The 26,414-nt window shown below is 35.3% G+C and overlaps 1 protein-coding gene across 5 annotated transcripts in view; it reads right to left on the bottom strand.

The window, feature by feature from the left end:
- The window catches only part of CACNA2D3 (calcium voltage-gated channel auxiliary subunit alpha2delta 3), a 467,172-nt gene that overhangs the window by 199,596 nt on the left and 241,162 nt on the right, over window positions 1–26,414 (bottom strand). The window lies entirely within an intron of this gene.

Below are 26,414 nucleotides of genomic sequence, written 5' to 3'. Positions count from 1 at the left end.
CTGTGCTCTGTATTCAAAAGCAAATGATTTACCATGCACAATAGAAATCAGTTCAAAATGTAAATATGACTACACACTGAGAACCAGCAACCTGTCATCTTAATTTCCTAGATTTACAGATATGTACTGCATAGCAGTACTCGTACAGAAAGGTGGTCGCCAGTCATATTTAAGATTCTCACACTGCACAGTGGCATTTAGCATGTTGACATCTGTGAGTCTGTTACCACTTCTGTATGCTACCTCAGTTCCAAAAATTGAGGAAAATGGAAAGAGTTTGGGGACTTCCCTATTTAGGCAATTCTTCATAAGCCTTACAGATGGAAGATAAAAGATAATGCTCTTATGTGAAGAGATCTAATATAACTATGATGTTGTATTATGTGCACTATTTCACAGCCAGTGTACTATATTTGAAACCCCTGGCACTGGTTCCTACTCTATTTTGTTTTATGACTGCAGCTAGTCCCAGTGTTGAATTAAATGTCTGTTTCTCACAGAGGATGTAATCCAAAAGAAATTGGAGCCAAATCACTGATTTATAACAATAAAAAATACTGAATTTTAAGACTTTTTGTGCATAAAACTTTCCCCAAACTTGTAAAATGTGGGAGGGTACCATTTAAAAAGAGAAGTACCAAAGGAATGCTCTAAGAGTCTTGCTCTCTACAAAGTGCAATGACTTTACAAATGCTTGTCTGAGCTAACAAGAAAAGGAGATTCCAAGTCTCCCCCTTCTTTGAAGTAATCCAATAATGTTTGTCACATATTCTGATGTAGGAAAAGGAATAACAGAACAGCTATACCTGTTATGACAAATAATTTTACATTCCTGAAAGGACGTACCTTGACTCCATCCCTGATTATCTGCACTTCTGTCCCAGGGGAAATATTACCCATTTAAAGGTCACAAAAAAAGAAAGGCTAATGAAATTTATACACTAGCATGATCTTTTTATGTATATGCTGCCTTATTGCTCAATTTAATTTTTCACTTTAGCATGCATCACTCATTATGATCATGAAGATCTATAAATGAAAAGCAAACTAAACTAGCCTAAAAAGACAAGTCTGGAACAAAAATGTTGTTTGCAGAAAGCTTTCTTTCAGGAATATGTTTCTAGCACCCTATTTTTGTATAACGATAATTGCCAAGGAAGATTTTCTAATTGAATACTACAGTACAAGACATGCATCATCTTCCTTATTATTCCAGGTGTTTTTGTAGAATTGCTTTACTGATCAGGTGACATCCCTGAAACCCTTCACTTACCTGAGGTCATCTTCAAATGACACCTCAGAGAATACGTGGCGAGTCAGACAATGGAAATAAAGGACATGGGTGCTTTCAGAAATTTGGTAAAGTAGGGCTGTAGGATCCAAACCTAAATTAGTAGGTCATGCAGAGTATCAAACCTGCTACAACTAGCAAACATAACACCTAAAACACCTACAAATAGCAGGTGGTACCTGATGATGTAAACTTCTCTTGATCACAGGTAAAGATGACTTTTATATCCCTTACTTTTATGATAACTCATCAGGTAAAAAGGTTTCAGTACTAAGCAACACTCTGAAAAGTTCTTGTAGTGTGGCTTTCCTGAGCTGGAAATCAGCTTCCATCTGCTGCCCACATCGACTAGCATCTTCACTTAGTTTCAGCTACTGGTCACAGCCCATCTTTTTAAAAAATCTGAATCAAAGGACACTGCAATTCGGTTGAATTCTGCCTCCATCCACACAATTCCATCAACAGTACTTCAAAGATGGATTAAGAGAGGGGACACACATTGTCTTTGCAATAGAGGCACAAACTTTCACTGCAAAAGAGATTCTGCTTTTTTGCCCCATTTTGGAGCCTCTTCTGTCTCGAGGCCGCCATAAAGGAAGCAAAAGACTCCTACCTGTAATATCTTACTCAGTTGTTGACAAATTATACTACCAAGTGATTTATTTAATCTTCCGTGTATTTAGAGATGTTTTCAGCATTTTTTAAAGATTTGTCTTGGGATAGAAGGATTTTAAGAAGTCATAAAAAATCTCTCCAATTTGACAATACATATAAAAGAAATCCAGAAAAATCATGCAGTAAACAGATTTTAAAAATCTAAAACAATATAAATCACACTTCAGAAAATTTATAGTAGTCGCATCATACACTAGTACCTAATGATTCAGACAGTATTTCCAAAGCCCAAAATTTAATTTATAAATTTAATGGAACATTTATGCATAAAAAGCTGCCAAATCTTCACACAATTCAAGGGTTCTAAATGTTTTCATCAGAGAGCATATATTAAGACACAGTGAAAAAAAAAACCCTGTATTTGTTCTAGGATAGAAGACGAACAAGTTTAGCTTTTTTGCAAATACAAGTTATTGAACTGTAAGCTTATCAAACAATGTAGCTATCATGAAAATTAAACAGGGAAACAGAGAAATAATTTTAGATTGCCAATATTTCAAATGAATCATAATTTGATTTTAGCTTTATTGGAATTACTGCTTTACCTACCACTAATTGTCCTGCCAGCTAGAAAGTACAATTGATTGAAGCCACTGGGTTTTTTTAGATTTCTTAAGCATACCATAATGTAAAGGACATAGCAAATATATATGAAAATATATATCTCATCAACATGCAGCTCTGAACATGGAAATTCCTCCATGATCTAGCATGATTAACCTAATGCCCTCAAACTGTATTTAGAATTGGTGTTATACCAATGCATGTTTTAATTGAACGTTTTGACAGAGCATTTGTTGCTAAGTGAATACTGACCTTCTGATCTCCTGAAGATGAGTGGAATGGTTTTCTTTCCAGCAGGCACTTTATATAAGGCATACAGAAATACATTGCTGTTGTCAAATCTATGCATACATTTCCAAACCTTACAGCAAGAGTTTTGCTAGGCATCCACTTTCTAATCTGGAATTACTATCTCTAATAAAGACACACTTAAACCAGTGCGTATTTGAAACAACTAAAATATTAAGACTAACATTTCATAACAGAGATTAGTACAGTATAAACCTCCTTCAGAAAGTCATATTGTATAAATCCTATTAATTTAAATAAAAATGTTAACTTTGAACTGAGAAACAATTTAATTTGTGAAACCAGTATACACTCCAGTTAATATGTAAATTTAGTATAGCATTTACTACTAATGCTCAACATATGCTTTGAGGCACATTACCATGTAGATATAGCCCAGAAAAATCAGGTTTCGGTGCCTCATTAGCATTATGTCTGAGAGCATCATACTTGCGCACTGACAGTTGTTTCTGAACTCACCTGGGTATGCCTAGGGATATACTCATGAATCTCTCCTAAGTGATAAGGATGACCCCTAGTCAGCTGTGGAAAAGCTTGCTTGTCTGCCAGTAGGAATTTTGTAAAGTCTCTGTGTCTGGGGATGATTTAGTACCTAACTCCCCTGAGAAGCTGGCTACCTTCAACCCAGGATGAATTCACATCCTAAACCAGAAGGTTCGGCATCTCAGCCTAGGAAGAGGGTATGGGCCCTGGAGCCCAAATATGCTAAAATCATGATCAATTGTATGTATTGTTAATAGGATGGAAATCAGGAATGAAAAGCAGCTAAGGAAGTTACCTGGAAGAATATCCTTATACAGAGAACACTCTGGGAGTAGAAATAGTCAGAGCTGTGGAACACTACTGGGTTAATATTAAAGGATCATGCTTTCATTTTAATTTTTAAAATACATTTTTATGATTCTACAAGCTCTGTGCTACTTTTAAGGAGCTTATCAAGTTAAATTAGTTGTTATGAGGTACTAATAGACAGGACTTAATCAAGATATACGAAGTGCAAGTGCACAATCTGTGGTTAGAACACTTATGAATGGAACACAAATGGGAGACAAATAAAGCTTTCATTCTCTATAGCATTCTATAGTTTCACATTTCTACTCCACTTGATTTAGTCTGAAGAAATGCAGCTATTCACATGCAAAGTGCACTAATTGATAGTCAACTGAAACCCGAGGAGGATAGATTAATCATTCCTATTGGTACTGTTTCTTCACTTTCTAGAAATTATGAAAATATTTCTTGAAGAGCATAACACCTTGGTCTCCAAATTTCCAGGCATATGTCCTATCATTAAAGTATATCCAGGCACACACTTACTCATGTTCCTCTTTCTTTCTCTTTCTGTGAACTAATGAATTATTAATTGTATAAAAACAAAACAGCTCTAGCAGGGAAGATTTAGAAACACTATACTTGTGTGATGTCTAGTCTGTACTATACCTGGTTTAAATCAAAGACTTTCAGTTTAAAACACCCAGGACAAAAACCAGTCACAAGATTAGTAAATAATCTAAATTAAATTAGCTGCTCTCTCACATGTCACTCCCATATATTCCTGCAAACAGTTTTAGCTTAGACTTATATTTCATTAGGTAATTCCCAAACAGGTTTTTTAAGGTATCAGAAACCCTGTAGGATTCTATTTGTACTTACAGGTCTTACAACATAAAACATCGTAATGCAACAGCTGCACATTATAGTTTCTTAAGTCAACAAAGACATTATCAGCAGGTAATTTTTCTTTTCAAAACCACAGACTGCCATGAGTAACAATACACTCAATCTAAAGGGCAGCCATTATACTTTAAACAGACTCCCAAATTATTATGCACTATTCATACATGAGACTAAGATGATCTTCAACTGCTATTTTTTATTCAAACCTTTATACCATATTTTATTTTTAAAATGTGCTCCTTCTTAAAAAGCATTAATCCAAGTTTATGAATAGGCAAATTTGGGTCCCAAATGCAACTATAAAGAAATGTGACTTAAGTCAAGTGAGATCAAGATCAATTTAGAATCAATATCACTTCCCACTAGAAGAATCTTCACACAACTAATAATACCATACAATGACATGGCTTTAATTTTCTTGTTTCAGTGTTACCAAGCTGCATATTTCCTTACACATGTACTTTATTCAAGAAACTAAAAATAATACAAGTAATCAACAGAGAAAGAAGTAAACATGAAAAATACATGGTAATGAATCGTTACTTATGCTGAAAGCATTTTGCTTTATTATTACACAACTAAAACATCCTGCCCCACCCTCTTTCCTTTTTCTTTTATTTCTGCCATTCTTTTTCTAAATTAATATCCTTCCTCCTTTAAATATTATTTTAAAGCAAAACTTCTCAGAAAGTTTCCCTTAAACATTTCTGTAATACTGAGTGGAATATATATACTTATCTCTGCATTAGAAAGGGGCTTGCCTATATATCAGCAAAAACTTTCCAATAAGCACTATGGCTTTTAACCAGGAAGAATATTACTATTACTGGTAGAATATATGGAAGTAGTTATACCAGAATGTACAGTAGCTTTTGCTATTGACCAAAAAATCTTTAAAATGACCAGGGCTCCCCCCACCTTTTTTTTCCCCCCTGTTTCGGTAGCATCTACTCTAGAAATTCTACTGACCTGAATTAGCTCAGCTTAGTTTCTCAATGAGGACTAAGCCAGTCCAACAACCTGGCTGCTACCTTCTGTCTACCTTATACCAACTCTGGCTCTCCCCTGACTCCCTCAGTGAGACAAGATCAGCTCTCCACAGTAATAATTTCTTTTTACTGGGTTAATTATCAACCTGCTCACTCATCTGAACTTGCTCTCTGAGCTGCCAGAGGCAGCTCAGGAGCATGGACTTGAAGGGGGAGCAGGAGGAAGGGCAAGTAGGAGGTGTTCCTTCAGCAGCAGAAGTAATATCTGCATTAGGATGCACAGGCAGCTGCCACCTCCTGTTTGTCATATCACCACTCCCTGATGATGGTGTCATTGCTGCCCTGGGTCCAGGGGCACCTGTAGGTGGTCACATCTTCCCCTGCACCCCTAGAGCAGGACAGAATATGCAAACAAGGGAGGGTTTGGAATGGGGATCAAGCTCACTTACCTCCACTGACCCTGGCCCTCTCTGCTCCTCCCTGAGCCCAAACTCTTTGGGGGTGAAGAATGCTGGGTCTTGAAAAGGTGACCATAGAGCTGCAGTACCACCAATCTGCTCTGGCTTCTAGAACACAGCTCCTGGGGACACAGCTCCCCTCCAGCTGGCCACAGGCTGCTTCTTCCTTCCCCAGCACCACCTTGCTCCTTCCCTGCTCTCTCAAGCCCCACACATCATTGACAGTTTTAAATTGGTTCAGTTGTCTCATAAAACCTCAACTGGAAGGATATCACTATAAGCTTAACACAACTTTGAAACATGGTGCTATGCTCTTATGTTCTTGCCATCAATCGTGGTTTCATTCACCTTCTTTTGCTTCATCTTTCATCTGATCAATCTGAGTATAAATTTCCTTTTAGGTAGGTTTTTTTTTACTGTAGTAGGCACACAAAGCACTAGTAACAATAAAATGGAGATGATATGACCATACAATGGTACTGACCACGTTACAGTGAATGTGACTGCAGGTGGTACCACATATTATAGTGGCACTGTAGTGTTAGATCAGCTTAAACTGCTAATGAAATGGCAGCTAGAGAGATCTTTCTTTTTTACATCTGAGAGACATAGGCATGTTGGCAACACTTCTAAGCACAGAAAGTGCAAACTTAAAACTGCAAAATCTGCAGAACTCAGCTTTATTCTTGCTACATTGTACCAGAGAAAGCAAAATATATTCACCTCTGATCCTAGAGCAGTGACTTCTAGGAGAAAAATCAGCTGAGTTAAATTATGCTGACTGTAAGACACAATATGTGACAAAGAAAAGGATAAAAGGAGAACTGCTTTGATTTAAAATACTTCCTGGGACACTAACATTTAAAAGCTATAATTAACAATATGCTCTTTTGCTAAGGCACCAGTTCATAATTTTTCAAAATAAAAGAAATGCATTTCTCACTCAGAATTGGAGTCAACAAATGGCAATACTTTGGTGAAAGCCATAAAATATATAAGCCAAAGGAACTGACACAATACTAATTATAGTTTATTTGATCCTTCATTTCAACTTTGTAACTGGAAGAACTAAGAAAAAGAATAACCAAATTTAAATAGAAATTTTGTAACCGGCTTTTTCACAGCTGATGAAATAAGCGCCACCAATTCTATACATTTCACAAAGCTCAGCACATTATTACGCCATGTATAAAAACACATGAATATAAGAAAAAGCAGTTTCAAGCAATACTATACGATGAAAGGTAGCTTGTAGATCATCAATCAAAATTTTTGCCATGACACAAAAACTGTGAAAGTATTTTTCCTTCCCTGCACTTTACAGATGCTGGCACAAAGCTAGTGAAAGTTTATAGTGACTCCCATTCACAAGACAGACAAAATAAAACCCACAGATAAATATCAAGACAGCAGTTGAAAGGTATAATCTTTCAACTTGTCAGTGTTCATGTAGGGAAAGAAAAAAAGAGGATAAAACACAAAAAGCATACAAATACCCTAGGATTTGTACATTTGATTCTTGTTCTTAAAGAGCAAGAAAGTTGCCTGAAGCTTTTCGCTGCTTGTATAAATTGGGAAAATTTGTATGCTGCTACTAAGGGAGAACTTCAGCACTTAATTTTACTTCTGTCCTGAAAAAAATTACTTTGCTTTGGAATAAATTTGACTACAAATATGATTGTTGGAGGTCTTTGAAAAAGCAGATTTTTTTAGGCAAAATGAAAAGAAGAGGGAATTTTGGTGGTGAACTCAATCAGAAAGGGCTTCCCAAATAGAGACAGTAGCAAGGGAGACAGGAAAAAGCATATAAGAGATGAGGAATCAGTGTGCAGTTGTGCTAGGCAGAAACATTCCAACAGAAAGCAGCAAGAAGAGAAGAATTTTAAGCATTGAGGAGCTCAATGCATGAGCAGAATGGGATGAGGGGGCAATCAGTGAACCGAGTGCAGGTAAGAGATGATGAAGGCAAAGAAAATGTTGCAACAAAAGGTGGAGAGGAGACCTCTACCACTATTACTGATGTAGCACTTTATTCAGTCTGTAACATAACTATGCCACCGCTTATCTTCTCAAAACACTAGCTCATCTTTTACAAAAGAGATTACTTATTCTAGCATTTAGACCAGGAGTTTTACCACCTGTAACAAAAGCATGACAGCACTTGCTGTACGTAACACTTCCACTCATCAGGTTCACTCACATCTATCTTTACTCTCAGTGGAACAAAAATATTTTTTCTTTTAAAGTTTCCTTTTCTTCTGTAATGGAATTTATCATTTCCTCTCTGAACTGTAAATATAAACCTAACCTCCTCATTCTTAGATGTTACTTTTCATAGATGTCATCCACCTGCACCTCAATCTCATTGAAATGTACTTCTTCCTTCAACTTATTAATATTCATCAGCATTAACATTTTCTGGGTTACATTTTCAGTTAAGTAGTTTACTTTTTTCTTTTCTTCATAAAATTGGACCACTGGAATAGCACTTCTTCAAAAAGAACAAGTAGTAAGAGGCTTGCAGTAGTACATAAGTAATCTCCAGGGGTATTTTACAGCAAAATTTTACAATTTTCTGCTTTAAACTAATTTGTTATAAGCTTTCTACACTGATCAATTAGCTAGTACTCAGGGTCTTCTCAGTTTCTCTCTCTCATATATTTTGGTACTGTAATGGATTTGATTCCTGACTTTTCTTCCACTTGTTTCTCATCTTTACATATAAAATAATTCTCTAAGGAACGTTGCCTTTTGGTGGCATTTGGTTTTCTCAGCCTAATTCAACTACTGCTGAATTGGCCTATGATTTTGTTGCTGACTAGGCTATTGATAAGAGTGAGGACTAAGGTTAAGAGATATCCACAGCACAAGCCCTCATAGAAATAATGAGCCTCCTTGTTCCAGCCTACACTTTCATTGCTATATTTTGCTTCCTCATTCAGTAAAATTCATGTATGCACATTATTGCCTCAACACCATTACAACTTCTTCATCTTTTTTCGGTAAGGCATAAAAGAGTGATCCATTAGCAATAAAATTAATATTAAGAGCCAGATGAGTGACAATTTAGTTTTTTAAAAGGAGAGATAACCCAACACTAGCCAAACGAAAAACAAGCTATAAGTGCTTCTTTTAATAGGAAAAAAATACAGTTAATGTCACATTTGGGGCTTCTGCTGGTCACTTACTGAGAAAGAAATGATGACTATCACTTTTCTCTCAAGCTTTAATGGCAGCTCATCACTGTCAGTGAGAGAATGGAATAGAGCACATCAGTACTCTGACAGGACAAAAATAAAAACCAAAACATTGGAAGGTCTGGCTAGTAGGTTTCACTCTTAACCAAACATTAGATTTTCCTCATATCAGATCTGGCAGGACCAGAATGGAATTGCTGCTTTCCTCTGCAGCACACCACAGTGTCTGCTTCCTAGGATCATTTAGATACTTTCACCTAACAGTCCTGTGCTACAGCTAAGACTCCAGAAAAAAGCTGTCTCCTCTCTCTCTTATCCTCTTCCTGTGACACACAAGTATTTTAAAGCGTTCTGGTATTGCATAGCAAACCTTTGCCTTTGTCACAGGATTACACAGACTGCAAATGTGTGTGGAGGGAGTATCAAAGTACATGTCCTTACCAATTCTTCTGACCACCTTTTTGCAGCCAGACACTCACTGACTGCTCCTTCTCACCATTCCTACACTTCATCTTACTCAAAACTGCTCCTTCTGCTCCTATCCCATCCCTGTAGCTATCCTTGCCTTCCTTGACCAAATCATTCTTTGTCCCTTTCTCAATCTTTAGTGGCTCCAGCAGGAAACTCAGTCCAGTAAGGCCAGAATAGTTTAATTTGAGCAGCATTTGACCCTAGCTGTTTCTTCTAGACCTACATTTCTACTTTAGGATCAAATACAGTTTTCATAATATACATTTCCATATTTGAAATTTGGGAGAAAAGGCAATACCATAGATAATAAAAGTTACAAATGATGTTTGTAAGGGTAAAACATATATTTTATGAGTAGAAATTTTATATCATTAACATGGAGCTTTTTGGTTGTTATTAATAATACAATTAGGTACAATTATAAAGGTTAAAAAAATAAAACTGAGTCTCTACTTACCTGTGGTTTTTACAGAACAATTGGTACTTCCCACAAGCATGTTACTGTTTCCATATTCTGGACAGATTTGTACTCAGGCAATTGCATTCTCACTGTGCAACATAACCCTTGTAAGATATCAACTGGAAAAAATAGCTTTTAGATTTTTCTCTTAAAAAAACCCTGTTGTGTCATGTTGTTGATGCAGAATGAATACCTGCATTCCCAAAATGGATGAGCGATCCCTAAAAATACAGCCTGTAAAGTACATCTGTGCACTTTACACACTTTACAGTACAAACTTATACTGTAGGTGAAGGGAGAATTAGTACAAAGTTTGACACATTAACATTAACTTACACGCTTTCTCCTCTGAAAGCTTTCCACTTTCCTGCTGAGTTATGCCTACAGAAACGACAGCATTTCAGAATTAAAAAGAAAATCAATGCAGAATAGTGACCGTATGCACCCACAGACATTTAAAAATACGTTGTATGCAAAAACAAAATGCGAAGAGCAATGAGCCATGAGGGGAATTTGGGTGACATCTACTTGATGTCACTTGGTGGCGCTGTTAGGAATGTTAAGTAGGAAGGTTTTCTATGCTGTGACAATATTTTCATATCATACAGTTTTTGCAGGACTAGCATACTACTGAAAAGGAAGGAAGAGAGCACCAAATAGATTAAAAAAAAAAAAATCAAAACAAATTTAATAAATTAAAGCGGCCCAGAACTCCTCCCCAAAAGAAGAAAACCTCTTTTCAATTCTATTGTTTGATGCAGTGTAGAAAACCCAAACTAAGCCAGAAGAAAGTACTCACAAAAGGAGGAAATCAGACACAATAGTGATATCAGGCAGGAAGAATTCAGAACGGAAAAAATAGAGATGCTGTGAATGTAGAGCTGCGGAAGTCCAGAATGTGGAAGATGCTCTGTGAAGGGCCCTGAAAAAATCTTCAAGGATACTTGGTGTATATCTGAGTTCTGTGCTGCAAGGTCTTTATTAACAAGTGAATAGAATAACAAAGTCAGACCTAAGAACTAAGGATTTTAGAACAGGTGGAAGATCACTTGCTCATGTACTGCCAAAGGCTAGACAGCAGGCTCAACGGACCCACTGGCCAATCTGAGTTGACATATCCTGTATTTCTGCCGTACATTTCTAAAGCAGAGTGAACCTCTTTTATCTATTTACTTATAACTAGCATACACTATCTTTTGCCTGGTTTTGTTCTTTCAAGGCAGTAAATTTGCAGATTTTTTTTTTTTTTTAATTAGTGTGAGAGACCTTAATAATACTACTTCAATGGCTGATTGAGCTGATTAAATAATTTTCTGTGCAATAACTAACCAACAGCTCTCCAAATAATCAGCAAAAAATCAGTTAAGGTAGTTTTTGATGCAAGAGCACACAGACTTGGTAGAAGGGTAGGGAGAACCTTGGCAGCACAGCTAATAAATGTAATTATAATAATAAAAGCTCACAAATGGCTTCATCCTACACTGTCACTCACACCACAACCTGCTATCACTCACTCCTGCTGCACACAATGACCTCTGTCATGCTTGAGAAAACAGCTTCCCACTGTGATTTGACTCTTACTGAGTGGCCAGATGGGGCAGTTTTGCTTCATTATTTGTGTCTGTGAAGTGGAAATGCCAGTAGAAAGATTCATTACTGTCAAGATCATCTCTGCAAAGCTTCTCTGATTTATTAGGGCATAAACTGCTCTACTGGCTGTAATGAGACATAAATGTTCCGTAAGGCCTATGAACTCAAGAAGGAAATACACTGCCATCAAGAGGCTATGTGCCTAATTTATTAACAGTTTGTGCCAATACCGTCACAGAAAATTATACAAGCAGCATAGACTGCAGAAGTTATAGGAAAAAATGTAACAGATTAGCCAACAACATGTTTACATAAAGTAATTTTTTGAATTTTTCTCAAATTTGTAGAGTGTAGACAGGTGAAACACAATGGAATTGGTAAATACATGGAAATAGCAGCATCTCTCAGATTCTATTTAATTAATGCTGAGATTATGATCATATGAAAAATTAAGTCTCAAGTTAGCTTGGAGGGAGATAATTCCCTATCCAATTTCAGAATATTCTAGATTTTTTTAAGCCCTACATTTTGTTAGGTAGTCCAGATTTTCTTACATTTTTATTTGTACCATAGGTCTTGCCTGCTTTTTTAATTAGTTCACTACAACACTCCTAAAATATTAGAGCTATTTATGCTGACAAACAAGTGTCAAAGGAACATTAAACCTGCTTATTTGTGTCTGCCATGGAATCTATGCATTATTTGAACAGAATACATCATCTACTTCATCCACATTTAGAGCATGTTAAGAGCACTTCAGCAACACAGGAATCATTTCATACTACACTGACAGAGGGCTTCTAGTGTGGCCACAAAGATGACAGCAAGAATGCACATACAGTTTTGTTAGCACTGTTCACAATTTGGTTGCTAGCACTCAAAATGGTTCAGAGGCCGTGGTTAAGGTCAGACTCCAGTCACCAGAAGGGCTTCTGGCATTGTTACTGGGTGACCTAATGCAAAAGTTGCAGGATAACTACTAGAAGTGGCATGGCTTTCACTTGGCAAGTGCGTGCTGCAGTCAGGAATGTGGTGGCAGTTGAGTCAAGCTACAAGATCACACAGATCATTCCTATGCAAGATCCACTTCTGACTGTGACTGAAACTATACTTTACAGCCCAGCCTGTAGGATTCTATGTTTCTATCAGTCCCTGGTTCCTCAGATAGTTAAAAAAAAACCTACCAAAAAAAAAAAACCAAAACAAACAAACAAAAAAAAACAAATAACTACAACAAAACCCAAAACAACACAAATCAAAACAAAAAAAACCCCACACAATTTGCACAGCACAATTTAAAACTGAGTTCAAATCTGCAACCAGTCAAGTCTCTTCTGCACTTTCAGAAATAATGTAGCAAATTATGTTTACATTCAATTAACACATTATAGGATAAATGTAAAGATCTAACTATAAATTTACAGTTTACAGAAAGAATTGTACAAAAATTCCTTACTATAATCTCAGTAATTTTTCACATACCTCTTCCAAAAATTAGACATACAACCACAGTACAGATCAATTTTTTAAAATTCCCTTTCAAAATGATGCTTCAGAAAACTTTTTACAAAAAGTTATGCCTTGAGAGAAAGTGCTCTAGTGGGAAATATATCACAATCTGAGCAGTCATACACAGATAATTAAACCTGTATAGCACATTAACTCTTAAAACATCAGCAAAATTAATTAAGCAAATAAAAAGTACAAATACATCTGCTTATGGTGGCATAGTAATCTTGCCTATGCTTCTAATTTAATAATCCAGTCTCACTTGGAGGGCAAGTATACTTTGTACTGATACAGCTCCTGTGAGTAGTTCTGGATCTTGTAGATACTGTAGTGCTGTTAGTACTTGATTCAACATTAATGTGGGAATGAACACCAGGTTCTGCCACTCAACAACCCATTAATAAGTCACTCTGGAGAAAGGAGGAAAAGACACATGTTTTGTTGAGCCATCTTCTTTCGGGAAGGCTAAATCCATACATTAGTAGAAAAAACCCAATTCATTAGTAGTGTTTTTAACATACCTACATGGCTTGTTTTACATTACTATTCCCACATGGTTATTAAATGTTCCAACATTTAAAAAGCAGCAAACTGAACCATAACTAAACCGGGCGTTTACTTATCTAACTCTCACTAAATGATGGAAAGTTATCTAGATTGCTTTCTACAAATCTGTATGTTACTTTACAGTTTACTATCTGTTTAAAGTTGTATCCTATTAAAAGTGATCTTAATATAAAAAATACAGGACATAATAACATTGAATGCTGAAATAGTTATTAAACTTCCTTCTGATGTGATTTTCTGTTAATTTCTAGTGATTTAATAGAGAACATGGCTTTTCAGAATGCTTTTTCACTGATACACTGCATCATATAAGTTTCCTGGACGGATAATATGTCATCAACAGTTCAATGCAACTGTAACAAAATTACCAATTCGCCTTACAAGTAAAAAGAAATTATTTGTTTTCTAGGCTAAAAATAACCTTAATCAAGTCTCTTCTCCACAAGGTGTAATGAAAATTTAAGATCATCCTTCTAGTTTTCAACTGTCTTACACTGAAGTTCAGCCCTATTTTAGGGTAATGGCTTCCCAGAGGGAACGCTAGTGAGCATTTAGCTTCAGAGATGACAAAGTTTTCCAGTGCCTCTTGCAGCAGAGAAGGAACAATTGCCACGAAACTCCTCCAAAATTTATAGTCAACTACTCTCCTTCCAGGATATTCTGGTATACCATGCACCTGTATAATGAAAGATGTAGTTGCTGTATCAATCTTGTGCAGAATTTATACAAAAAGGGCCAATAATATTAGGCTTGTATGAAAGCAATAAAAGATCTTAACCTCACCAAGATGTGAAGCCCATCTGCCAATTTCCTTCTCCTGTCTCCACAAAAAGATAGCTCAATCAAGTCCATATTGCCACCTTCCACCACTAACATCTACCAGGAAAACCCTCTCAGAAATAAAACAAAAAAAACCACAAGATGAAACTTTAAAAATGCATGAAAGATGGCAACATTACCATCCTTTAGAGGTGGAGGTCAAGTTCTACTTTCCTCCCCCACCCCACAGCAAAAGGAGCTGTGGTTATTTACACAATATGAGCACTTGCCTGCTGTATTCCTCTCCTTTTCCTGAGAGTCCCTGGTGGTTTACATCATGTACAACATGCTAAGCAGTTAGTCTTAAAGGCAATACATTGTACTTATGAAAGTGAGTACCTGGCACAGAAGGGCATACCTAGAAGTTGCTCTGGCACAGCGTGGCACGATACTTCCCAGAGTTCCTAGATTGATTGAGGAAACCGATGGAAGGATTCACATTTTTAAGAAAGGAATTTGCTAATTCCTTTAAAGGTTCAGTACTTGTCAGCTGAGAAGTTTGTTCTAGCTGTTTGGCAATGATTAATGACTGTCATCTCCTTGCCTGGGAGAAGAGACACCATTCTGAGCAACCTCTGTGAAGGCTGTGAGGGCACGGGGAGGGAAAAAAAAAAAAAAAAAAAAAATGGCACTCCTTACAACCTTGCTGCTATGTGACCAAAAATGGACTGACCTCAGTCTAGTCATGTCTACTAACATGGGGAAAGTATGTGAGGATTTTATTATGAACCAAACTACAATTTTGAAAATTATGTTTATTATTTCCTATTCCTAATGCAAGCAGAGCACAGTCAAATAATTAGTTTTGAGTTTCACCTTTGAATACAACCGAGTATTGTATATAACACAGTTATAACCATAGGGAAAACCCCACCAATTATATTGATCTAATAGCTTATTAGATGTTGCTCTTGCTGCACACAGATGTAGAGCCAAGTGCATTTTTCTGGCTTAAATTGCACAAACATGATGTACCACAAAGGCATCCTCAGATGTCTGGCTCATTGCTAGTTTCCATACATGACCTTTTAAGGAGAATTTAGGTCAGCTTAAGTAAAACAATTTGTTTCAAAATGGGGTGCCATATGTCAAAATGTACTTACTCAGCCAGTGTAATTTTTAGCCAAAAACTCAGTATTATCAGATATGGTGTTAAAATCTCTGTACTCACAATTTTCTCATAATGTTTGTGTACACATTTGAATATTTTGCACAAATTTGGGTTTGGTTGCTTAAACGAATCAAAATATTTAAAAAAAAATCATAGTTATTAGAATCATACTGATATAATTGTTAAAATCATTAGTAAGTAATACTGCTAAGTTTCCATTATACTTTTTATGGACTAAGTTGTGTCACCCTTTTTTTTAAATTCTAAACAGTTCCATTTGCCATTAGATGTTGTGGGTACTACTCATCATGAACTCCATGATGAAATCAGGGAGATAGCCCCAGATTAGGAGATAACTCCCATTTTGACAGGATTGTACTGCATAACACACAGGAAGGTGCCATAATCTACCTCTAGCTAAGAAAAGAAAAACTTATGTCAGAAGGCAGCTAACAGGTCCCTTTATCCTGGCAAATATTCCCCCATGTGTAGGAGACAAAGAGAGAAGCAAACTCTTATTGGTCTCTTAAGTAGAGGTATTTTCTAAAGAAATTCTAGCGGAGAGGAACACAGTATTGTTATACTGAGCAAATCTCAGGCAGTCTGTGCTGCCCGCATGCCAGACTTCCAGGGACAGAAAGGCTGAGAGCACAGATTTTCTAGTAAAACAGGGTAAACCCAGCTAGGATACTGGATTTACCAAATATAGAACCAGCAGAGACAGAAACAGCACTAAAAAAGTCTGAACTCCTCCAATGAGTAGCCCTCATCAAAGCTATGAAGAGAGATTTTTAGATTCTCATCAATCCATACCTGCCACACAATGGCATGATGCTGCCACTGGCTATGTTCCCAATGCTGCACAGAACAAACACAAGTAGTACTGACACTATAGCATAGAAACAGAAGTAGGGGAATGAGGGGAAAATAACTTGGTCTCAGTAAAAAAACATATTAATTTCTGAATGGTGGGCTGATTATGCCTTTTCAATACAACATAAACCACAGGATTTGACTCAAATTCACACAAGAAAACAATGGGAATCAGACAATCCACGGTCTCTAGCCACATTCTGTGCTCCCCACTGAAAATTGCCAGCAGTACAACTGCAAAAATTCTGCACTGGTGGTGCTCTCACAAACTAGTGACTGATCAGGGACTCTCTTTAGATTGTAAATAACAAGAAATGGATGGATAGAAAGATAACTATAGCCATTTTTGTACACAGGACGTACAAAATAATTTTTGTGCCTATAAAACTTGACAGCATATTTGATGAAAACTCACCCTCTAAATGTGATGTAAACTTAGCCAAAGCAAATGTTTACACTTTTCACCCATCTCTACCACAGAGGTTTCAGTATTTAGACAAACCCCTAATTTTATAGAAAATTCAGCCATTTCTTTTTCACAGTGAGAGCAAAACTAATAAATGTATGCTCAGTTAATTTCACTCTTGGAGATTAAATTAATAGAATAGATTAACTACTTAGGGATTTTCCCCCTCATTTCTAAAATGAATTGTAAACAATTACACACTTACTTCAGGGCAACTGCAACAGTAATTTTCAGTCTGGTAGATGTTTCTAGATACTGCAAAACCTGGAGAAAGTAGGCAACTCAAAAGAGGCAGATTGGAATCCTGAATAACTGACATGCTACAACTAACCTATAACCTAGCATTACATGATGAGTACTTCATGTATCTGGGAGCATAAGGCACCTTGGAAGGGGAAGTCAGCTGCAGCCTCAAATTTTGTAATCAGTTTGTTGGAAATCATATTCAGTGGCAACACCAGTCCACAGCTCAGCAATACTCTTCTTCGAGGCTTGTGCATATTGGTAATTCACTGCTGTCTGTAGCCACCCTTCCATGCAATACCACAGAAGACTTTTTCCCAGAAGGAATGAAACCTGGGTAAAACAGTCTGAGAAATACCATTTTGATTCCCATTGCATTTACTTCCCTCCTACTTCATTCCCTCTCTTATTTTCTCCATTATCCCTTTTTCTTGTAATTTTGGGCATGATTTTTTCACTCTTGGAAAGTCTACTAGGCAGATGTATCTAGAAAATAAAAGAAGTTAACTTTCAGATGGTCTTTCATAATTTACAATATGTTGCACTTATTCCTTTCTAGCATTAGTTTATTATTAGGTGAAGAAAAAGTCTACATGAACAGGAGCTGAAAACCTGCTCGCAGCTTTCTACCTGACATAATGAATGTATATTTCAATTTATTTATTGAAAATGCATATTTGTTTAGTAAGAGTTTAGACTCTAGATTTAGACTGATCCAAAGAGACTGACATATAAACGATTAATTGAAAGACGAGTATTATTCTATCTTTTGTCTTTATACTTGGGAAACATTCTTCATGGTTTTACTAGTACCTTGTATTATTAAATCTACTAAAACCCACAGAGACAGACCATAACTGATACTACCTTGGACATTATTAAAAAACAACAAATCCTCCTTCATCAGAGGCTGAAAAACAGAACCATGTGACAGAAAATTCTTGTAATAACTAATGTATTTCACTATTCCATCACATTTTGTTCTCACCACGAAGAATGCTCAGGAGTTTGCCTAGTAGGTATGTCTTGTCTCCACTCATGCACACTTCCAAATTTTCCTTTAGGCTTCTTGAAAACAGGGAGCAGTCTTTCTGTGGGTGTTTGTGGCAATGTTTTTCCTCAAACAAGGATAACCTATTTCTATATATTATTAAGATAGGTGAAACGAATATTAAAATGTTAACAGAAGTTGCTGGATATTTCTAGGTCCCATTGAAGCATAAGAGATATGGAAGTCGACCATACAATTTGAAAGACACAAAATTTTCCACTAAAATAAACTCTAAGTGGTTTCTGTCTAGAATTGTCCAGAAAAGTCAGAATTAAAAAAAAAACAAATTCCTATTTTGATCCAATGGACTTATCTCCCTCATTATTTACCTCTATATACATACATAAAACCAGACAAAATGATTGGGTTAAACAAAGCTATGCTTCTGATATCTCTTCCTCAAAAAAAGGCCTGTTCCAAGTGTCGTAGGCTCTAATTTATGAACCTCAATATAACACATATTGCAAAATGTTTTATAAGTAAGTATTTATAGCTGCTTCTGTCTTCATAATGACATGCTGAACAGCAGCCACTGGGATATACGCTTTACTACCACAATGGATTTTAAAGCCTTCTTCAATAATGACACCCGGATGATTAAAAATCCTACATGTTTTTTCAAGATATGGATGTCTAATGACATAAGATGGCAGAATAAGGACTTCTGCTTTCTAACAATGCACTAAACTCAGCTTCAGTGTTAAAATCCAGCAAAAAGGTTTCAAGAACTCATAAGGGAAGACCTCCGTGCATGAGCTTAAATCTTAATAGAAGTCACCACACAAGTGTTATCCCACAGAAACAGAACATATTTATTCAGATGTGCAAATCTCATTCTGTCAGTTTTGCACAGAGACAATTAAGGTAAGGGTAGTAGAGAGGATTATGAGATGATGGCATTTAGAACCGCATAGAAAAGAATAGGATTTTATCGGTTTTGCAGCAGATGTCTGCACACGGGAACAGAACACAAAAGTTAAGTCTACAGAGACTGCCCTGTTTTTCAGAAGTCTCAAAATGTAGTTAATGCTTTTATGCTAGTTTAGAAAAAGTAGGTATAAATACACTGAGATAAACAGTGTACTCTAAAATGAGTATTCAGTCAAATGCAGAACCACTAACACAGTTAAAGATTCAACCACTCAAGGAATCAGCAGACCCACAAGAGAGTTCTAAAGATGGGATTGTTTGGATGACTTGTTTAGTTCTTAATTCAGTAAAGCACTTTAATGTATGCCTGAATTCACTGCTTTGGTTAGCAGAGATGTAATAATTCACATATGTGCTTTGCTGAAATGAATACTAAATTACACATATATGTTCCCCTGCATGTAATGAATCTTCTGTACTGTCTTGATGTATGTGCATGTATTGCGGGATTGTTCTATAGCCAGACACCACGAAGGATAACAGAGGTACTCTGGGAAAATGGTATATATGAATAATAATTTCATATAAACAATATTAGTTATACTTACAAACCAGCAAAATTTGGCCTCTTGGAGCAAAATGAGCAAGAAATACCATTTACTATATGTAATCAGATGCCAGCAAGAGCATACTATACCAAACATTTAACTTCCTCCCTTTGTAACATTCCCTTTGCAAATATCTCTTGAGATTTGATATTTAAACATACAATTTACTAACCATCTCAACTTAATGTAAATATCCAACAGAAGTAAACTTAAAGCCTCAGTATGTAATGAAACAACACACTATGGCTTATTTTAATTCAGTGAGAGTTATATAAAATAGAAGTATATGAAGATGTCATTAAAGGAAAAGTGATACAGGAATGAACTAAGAATGGATTGCACAAACTATGTAGAAATATAGCTCAGTACTCAGATGAAAATGTCTGAAAACAATTATTCTTTGTGCTGGTCTACAGTTTTCCAGGGTACTTAGCAATTACTTAGAGGCTACTGGAATTGCCATACCTCATTGGACTAGCAATGAATCTGACCTCTTGGTTAGAAAAAGATGCGATAACCTATTTTCCTATTTAAGCCTCCACTACTTGTATTATTACATGTAACTGTGAACATTTTTGTTAGGCATAAAAGTATCTTTAATCCTATTAACTCTTGTCCACTACATAGTATTGTTTGATTCAAGCTTAGCCTTGCATTTAAAAAAAAAAAAAAAAAAAAAAATCAGAAAATTGACATTTTATTGCAGTATATTCTAGAAGCTGTAACAGAGGCCTAAAATATAAGGACAGTTTTTTAAAACTTATTCCAAAATATATATAAAGTTTTTACTTTTCCCTCTCTGTAGAATCGGTGAAAAGTTTTCACTTAGTATCTTGTGTTCAACAGAACAGAAAGTACCTATAAAGCAAGCAGGCTTGTAGATCTATTATATCCTTATTTCAAGCTCTGGGTGAAAGAAGCAGAGATGACTGAGCGTAACCCTGCTTTGTCTCTTTCACTAACTTATTTTTCACCAAGGCTCTCCTCTGTAATATAACCTTTAATACAGATTTAGATAATTTCAGCTGCTTCCAGAAGCCTAACTTTAAACAATTAATTTAGGAAGACTTTCAGTCCAATGTAATCATCAGGTTTTTTACTAGCTGATTTTAATTTTTTTTTTAATTAATTAATACAAATTAAATGATCAGACTACTATGTTATCTCTTTATTGTCAAATGCAACCAAATGAGTATGGTCACCTTTTTGTCAGTGGGTTACTCACAATTAACAATATACATTCTTGATATTTTACAGAGACGGTAGATATTCATCTAAAATAGAACAGCTCTGATAGCCTTCAACATCTCTTTTCTGCCTGTTGTGTTAAAGTAAGCAGATGCATAGATTATAAAGAGAAGTAATTAAAAACAAACAGAGTATGAACTGGCTTTTAGTATATCCTGGCTTAGTATAACTGTAGTATTGTTCAGTTTAAACCACACAAACTAAAATATGGTTTTTCTCATGCTGTTGAAGAACTTCGAGAAATAAATTATCTCACTATTTCCTTAGGTGGATGACATAATTCTTCACAAAAACCTCTAGTTCAAGAATAGACATAGTCCCCAGGATGAAATGTGCAATATGTGAAATAGAATCTGTGCAATTACTGTACCTACTTTAACTGTCTTGCTTCTGGCATAATAACTTCACAAAAATAAAATTTTTAAATATTAAGACCTTATTACACTTCAAATATCAGGTCAGGTTTTATTATATTCATTTTGTGAATTAGTAAACAGAATCCCTATCCATAAAATATCAGATTCGGATTATGGTATTACAATTTGTTCTCTCTTGTTAATAATGGCTTCCAGCCATGTATTTCAGTGACGTGGAGTTTATGCTAGATGCAAATAGTGATTACTTGTAGTCATCTAGGCACTTCATATGTATACATTTTTATTTTAAATTTTGGAACTCTTTATGTCTACACACACTACATAAAATTTAGCTTCTTTTTTTACAACCAAAGGTAATGATTTCTGTGTTATTTATACTCATGAGTTCCTGAAAAGTACTTCAGACAATCTATTTCAGATTGTGGATTATTCTCCATTTTGACTGCCCGATGTTTATAAGGTACTTTGTATGACTCATAGTTAATTTACTTTTGTATCTATTTCTGCTTACATGACAAACATTAACAGGGTAATGGCACTTTGGATATACATTTACATTGTGTATAAATGATCAACCCAAGTAAAATTCTTAAAACATTCAGAAAGCATTAGCCACTATATGGTTCTAGCCAACCATATAACTGTATATGAGAGGCAGTAATCCTTCCTCTGGCAATACACATACACCCTGAGGATAAGGTTCAATTACCCTTATCTTCACAAAAAACATCTCCCCACTTTTTGGTTTTAACCGCTGCAGAAAAAGTTTCTTCATGGCAAAATAAACTGACATTGGACTAGAAAAGCATTCTTAACTACTTTGAATGTCATATTAAAGAATACAAGTAGAAATACTAGTGACCAATTCATAGATAACATTCTGGTAGTTTTGATAGGGAAAAAAAAATTAAAAAAAAAAAAAAAGAAAACAAGCATTCACTGAAACAGAAACCTACCTATCTCTTTTTCTCCTTAGAAGGTAGAAGTAATAATGCAGAATAAAATTTTTTAGCACTTTTTTTTTTTTTTCCCCAAAAAAAATTGCAGATGGGGCAGGAAACTAGGACTACAGCATTTCTTCTGTGAGGAGTTGACTCTCCTTAGGCCCAAATCAATAACATTTTTTTGATCTCATACTCCAGCTTTCATCATACTGCAGGGGTGCCCAGAAAGATAGCTAATTAATGTAAATTATGCCATAGCCTGAAAGTCTTCTAAAGCATCTGGACCTTCTTTTGCTGCTGAGAAAACCAGTAATAAAGCATACAGTTTGTGTAGCAGTAATAACATCCCCCTCTAAAGTACTTCAGTCTTTTTAGAAAAAAAAAATCAATTTAATAGCATCCAGACAACATTGTACACAAGACATTCAATTTCCTTTACTAATGTTATATATTGCCAATATCAGCTGGTTCCTAAGCTACACAGACTTGCTTAAAAATCTGCAGAAAGGTTTGTAACCTTGTGGATAGCAAACATGAAGTAAAAGATGATTTGTCACAAATGCGATGCCACAACACAGCTACCGATTTTCTTGTAGCCTGTTTTCACAGCATTGACTTGATTTCATTTGTGTTTAGGATAGTTTTCAGACAAAGAAAATGAAAATGTGTCATGTTTTCATCTTCCTCTGTAAAAAGAGGGTAAGGAAAGCATTCTTTCCTGTCCTATGGAAGAATCCAAATGTTTGGAGAATTTTACATATAGCCAAAGCTCTGAATTTCATTGAATATACAGCAGTTGAAGCCAATAGATTGTTGGTCATCTCACTAAGTAGATTTTTAGTAAAAAAAAATAAAATGCAGAATTATTAAAATTAAATATTTATTTCACAGATCTTGAATATAAATTAACAGATTGAAATAAAGGTCTTTAGTGACAAAGTGATCAGTAGTCACCAGTAACAACCAAGTATTCTCTTAAGTATTTAAGAAAGCATAATGCTGTCCATATATTACTAAATGTACTATAAATATTGATCTTGTAAAAGTGTGCATTAAAGTCCCACATAGCTAAGGAGTTATCAACTCATTATAATTGTCTTCAAATATAATATATTATTATGAAATCAAATCAAAATCCAGCAAATCTCAAGGTGGTAATCTCTGGATTCAATCATAATTTTAAGTATTGTATATAGACCCAGAGACCTTTCAGACTGTGAAATTTTTCATATAAAGCAGATACAAAAGCAGGTATAAATAGATAAAGGTGATGGAACTATTTATTTTGCAATTTCAACAGTTCTATTCAGACAGAGGCAGCATGAGCTGTTAGGTGCTTCTGCATCATAATAATTTAGCAGTAGGGATAAAGTTGTTACTGCAGTTGTTCTTTATATTCACCCTACTTGAAGTCTTAGCACTGACAGAAACCATCTTAAATTTCTGCCTTGTTGGAATGGTTCATAAGCAGAAAGAAAATATTTCTCTCCTATACAAAATGAACTCTCCCAAGAGCCCCCAGAGTAATAGGAGACAGACAGATGAAGTTCTATTCCCATGATGCTTGCCCAGTAAGTGAAAGACTGCAGAATAATGAATAAGGTAACTCAATGTGGAGGTACTTTTAAGTCAGATTAACAAAAAAAAATAATTCTAGAGTACATTCATTCTTCCTTCTTAGCAACACAGACAAAATTTAGGTGAGAATTATGGCCTGTGTAGCTGGATTTGATTCTAGAAAATGGAAAATGAGAAAATTTTACGTGGAATTTTTATTTCCATTTCACTTTACTAAGTGGTGAGGGATTATTGCTTCTGGTTTTGCATGTAGCTACTATAGGATATAGCTATTTCAGATAATTATGAAAGCAAATGTTTTTCAGAATCAAAGGACAAACACAAAGGGAAGGAAATAGTTCGAGTGATTCAATGATTCTTTTGTTTTCTTTTCCAGGTTTCACATGCAGTACAGTATCACCACGTAACGAGCTCTCAGGCTGAGGGAGCAGAACATCCATTTCTGGATGCTGCAAATTAGAACAGCTCACAAACATAGTGTGAGCTTTCAACATAGTGGAAGTAGGATTGTGTTATATAAGAAGAATCAAAAAGTGGTACTACTTTCTGGGGGCAACCTTGAAGGGCTATCTTTTCCTGTAGTCATGTCCATTTGCCTGTCCACCCCACCCCTACCCTACAATGATATCTTTTAATGCTTTTAAATTAAAATAAGTTACCTAGTGAAAAATGTAAGTTCAATATTCTTCTTGGTTTCTATTAGCGCATTTGCATATAATAGTAGAAGCAGTAATACATAGTAAGAGCATGACCCTCTCTGTTCCAGCTGACATAAAAAGGACATTTTGATACTTAAACACTTTCTCCTGAAATACAGCCTCTTAAAAAAAAAAAAAAAAAAAAGCAACTATATCATATTGTAATTGGAAACAAGAACTTCCTTGGTAATATTCTTTTTAAATACTTCTGCTACATGGTGAAAAAACATGGGCTCTTATATGACAGTGTAGATGGATTTACTCTTGCAGATTAATTGTTCTCATTTTGGTACTTCATGTGGCAGAGCTGTCATTAATGAATTACAGAAACTTGAAAATACTGAATGTAAGTTTCATGAATGAGAAAAATCATGTACATTGCATAAACTCATTTATAATGTGTAAGAATCTAGCTCCTTAAGTGCAAGATTTCGTTAATATACTCATTAAAAAAAAGGAAATAGTCTAAGAGCCTTAGTCATACAAACAAAACAAAGTGTGTTATAAAAATATTATCTACTAGATTTACATTTTAAGTAGCAGAAGATATTAAGAAAACATGGGGAAGTGGTCTTTTTGGTGAGGGAGATAGGAACTTAAAAAACAAATAGTATTTTTTTTCTTCTTTCAATAAAATAATCCAGAAGATAATTTCAAATAGTCCTTCAATGGTCATAATTCTCTAGCTCATACATAAAATCAGGCTGATGCCCCCCCCAAAAAACACAAATACTTAATTTAATCTACTTTGAGGATTTAATTGGTGCCATGTTATTCCATTTCAAAATGATTGCAACACAATTTTTATTTAATACATTATCAGAAAGAAGAAGATTTTTAATAAATTGTCAGGTGGAATACATCTAACAATAATATGTAATAAAGTGTTCTTATCCCTGTTTACACAGTATCTTTTTTAAAAAAAAGACTATCTTTTGCAAAGATATAGGTGCCTTGGAAAAAAGAAGAAAAGATTAATTATTATTTGCATGACGACAGTATGTTTTCACTCTCCATTTTTAGAGATTGTCATCAAAAACCTGGCAAAGCCTTCACAGTTATATGAAGAATTCATACCTTTCTGTAAGAGAACAAGATGTTTCCGCTTCAACTAATGTAATATTACACATTCTGCTGTTCTGCTGTAACACATGTAATATTATCTAACATTAGATAAAACATAACTGAAATAGGTACTTTGTTGACAGGGTAATTGAGGTAAACAGAAACTGAAGAACTTATCTCAATTAGAGCTATTACTTTGCCCATCACTGTCCACCACAATATCAAAATGCCAGGAAAAACATGACTTATAAGAAAGATGGCAAGGCAATGTATAGATGAACAGCGAACAAAAAATGTGAGAAAAAAAACCCTAAGCAGTTCCAAGGTGTGATTTATAAATATAAAAAATGTCTTTGGAGAGAATAAAGATGGTCTAATGTAAAAACAGTTGATTTTGAAGTGCATCGCATGCATAATTTTCAGACACACTGACACTGCAAATATGTAGGATATTGCATTTTCAATAATTCTTCCTTTCTAGAACAACACATCCAAAAAAGAACGTTGAAAGCTCTAATGCATTAAAGCATACATACGGAAATCTTTTACAGTTTTCATATTGAAACATTTCAGGTTTAAAAAAGGACAAACTGATTTGATTTTTTTTCTACATATCTTCTCATATACAATTTAGAAGACTGTACAATACCTTAAATAATTTTAAGAGTTAGGTAGAATATTCCATATTAAGTAAAACTACTGTCTA

The sequence above is a fragment of the Tyto alba genome, unplaced genomic scaffold, assembly GCF_018691265.1.
Source record: "Tyto alba isolate M040663 unplaced genomic scaffold, T.alba_DEE_v4.0 Super-Scaffold_3, whole genome shotgun sequence".
NCBI classification, from domain to species: Eukaryota; Metazoa; Chordata; class Aves; order Strigiformes; family Tytonidae; genus Tyto; species Tyto alba.
The sequence above is the reverse complement of the archived record's forward strand: the minus strand, read 5'-3'. Positions and strand labels throughout refer to the sequence as shown.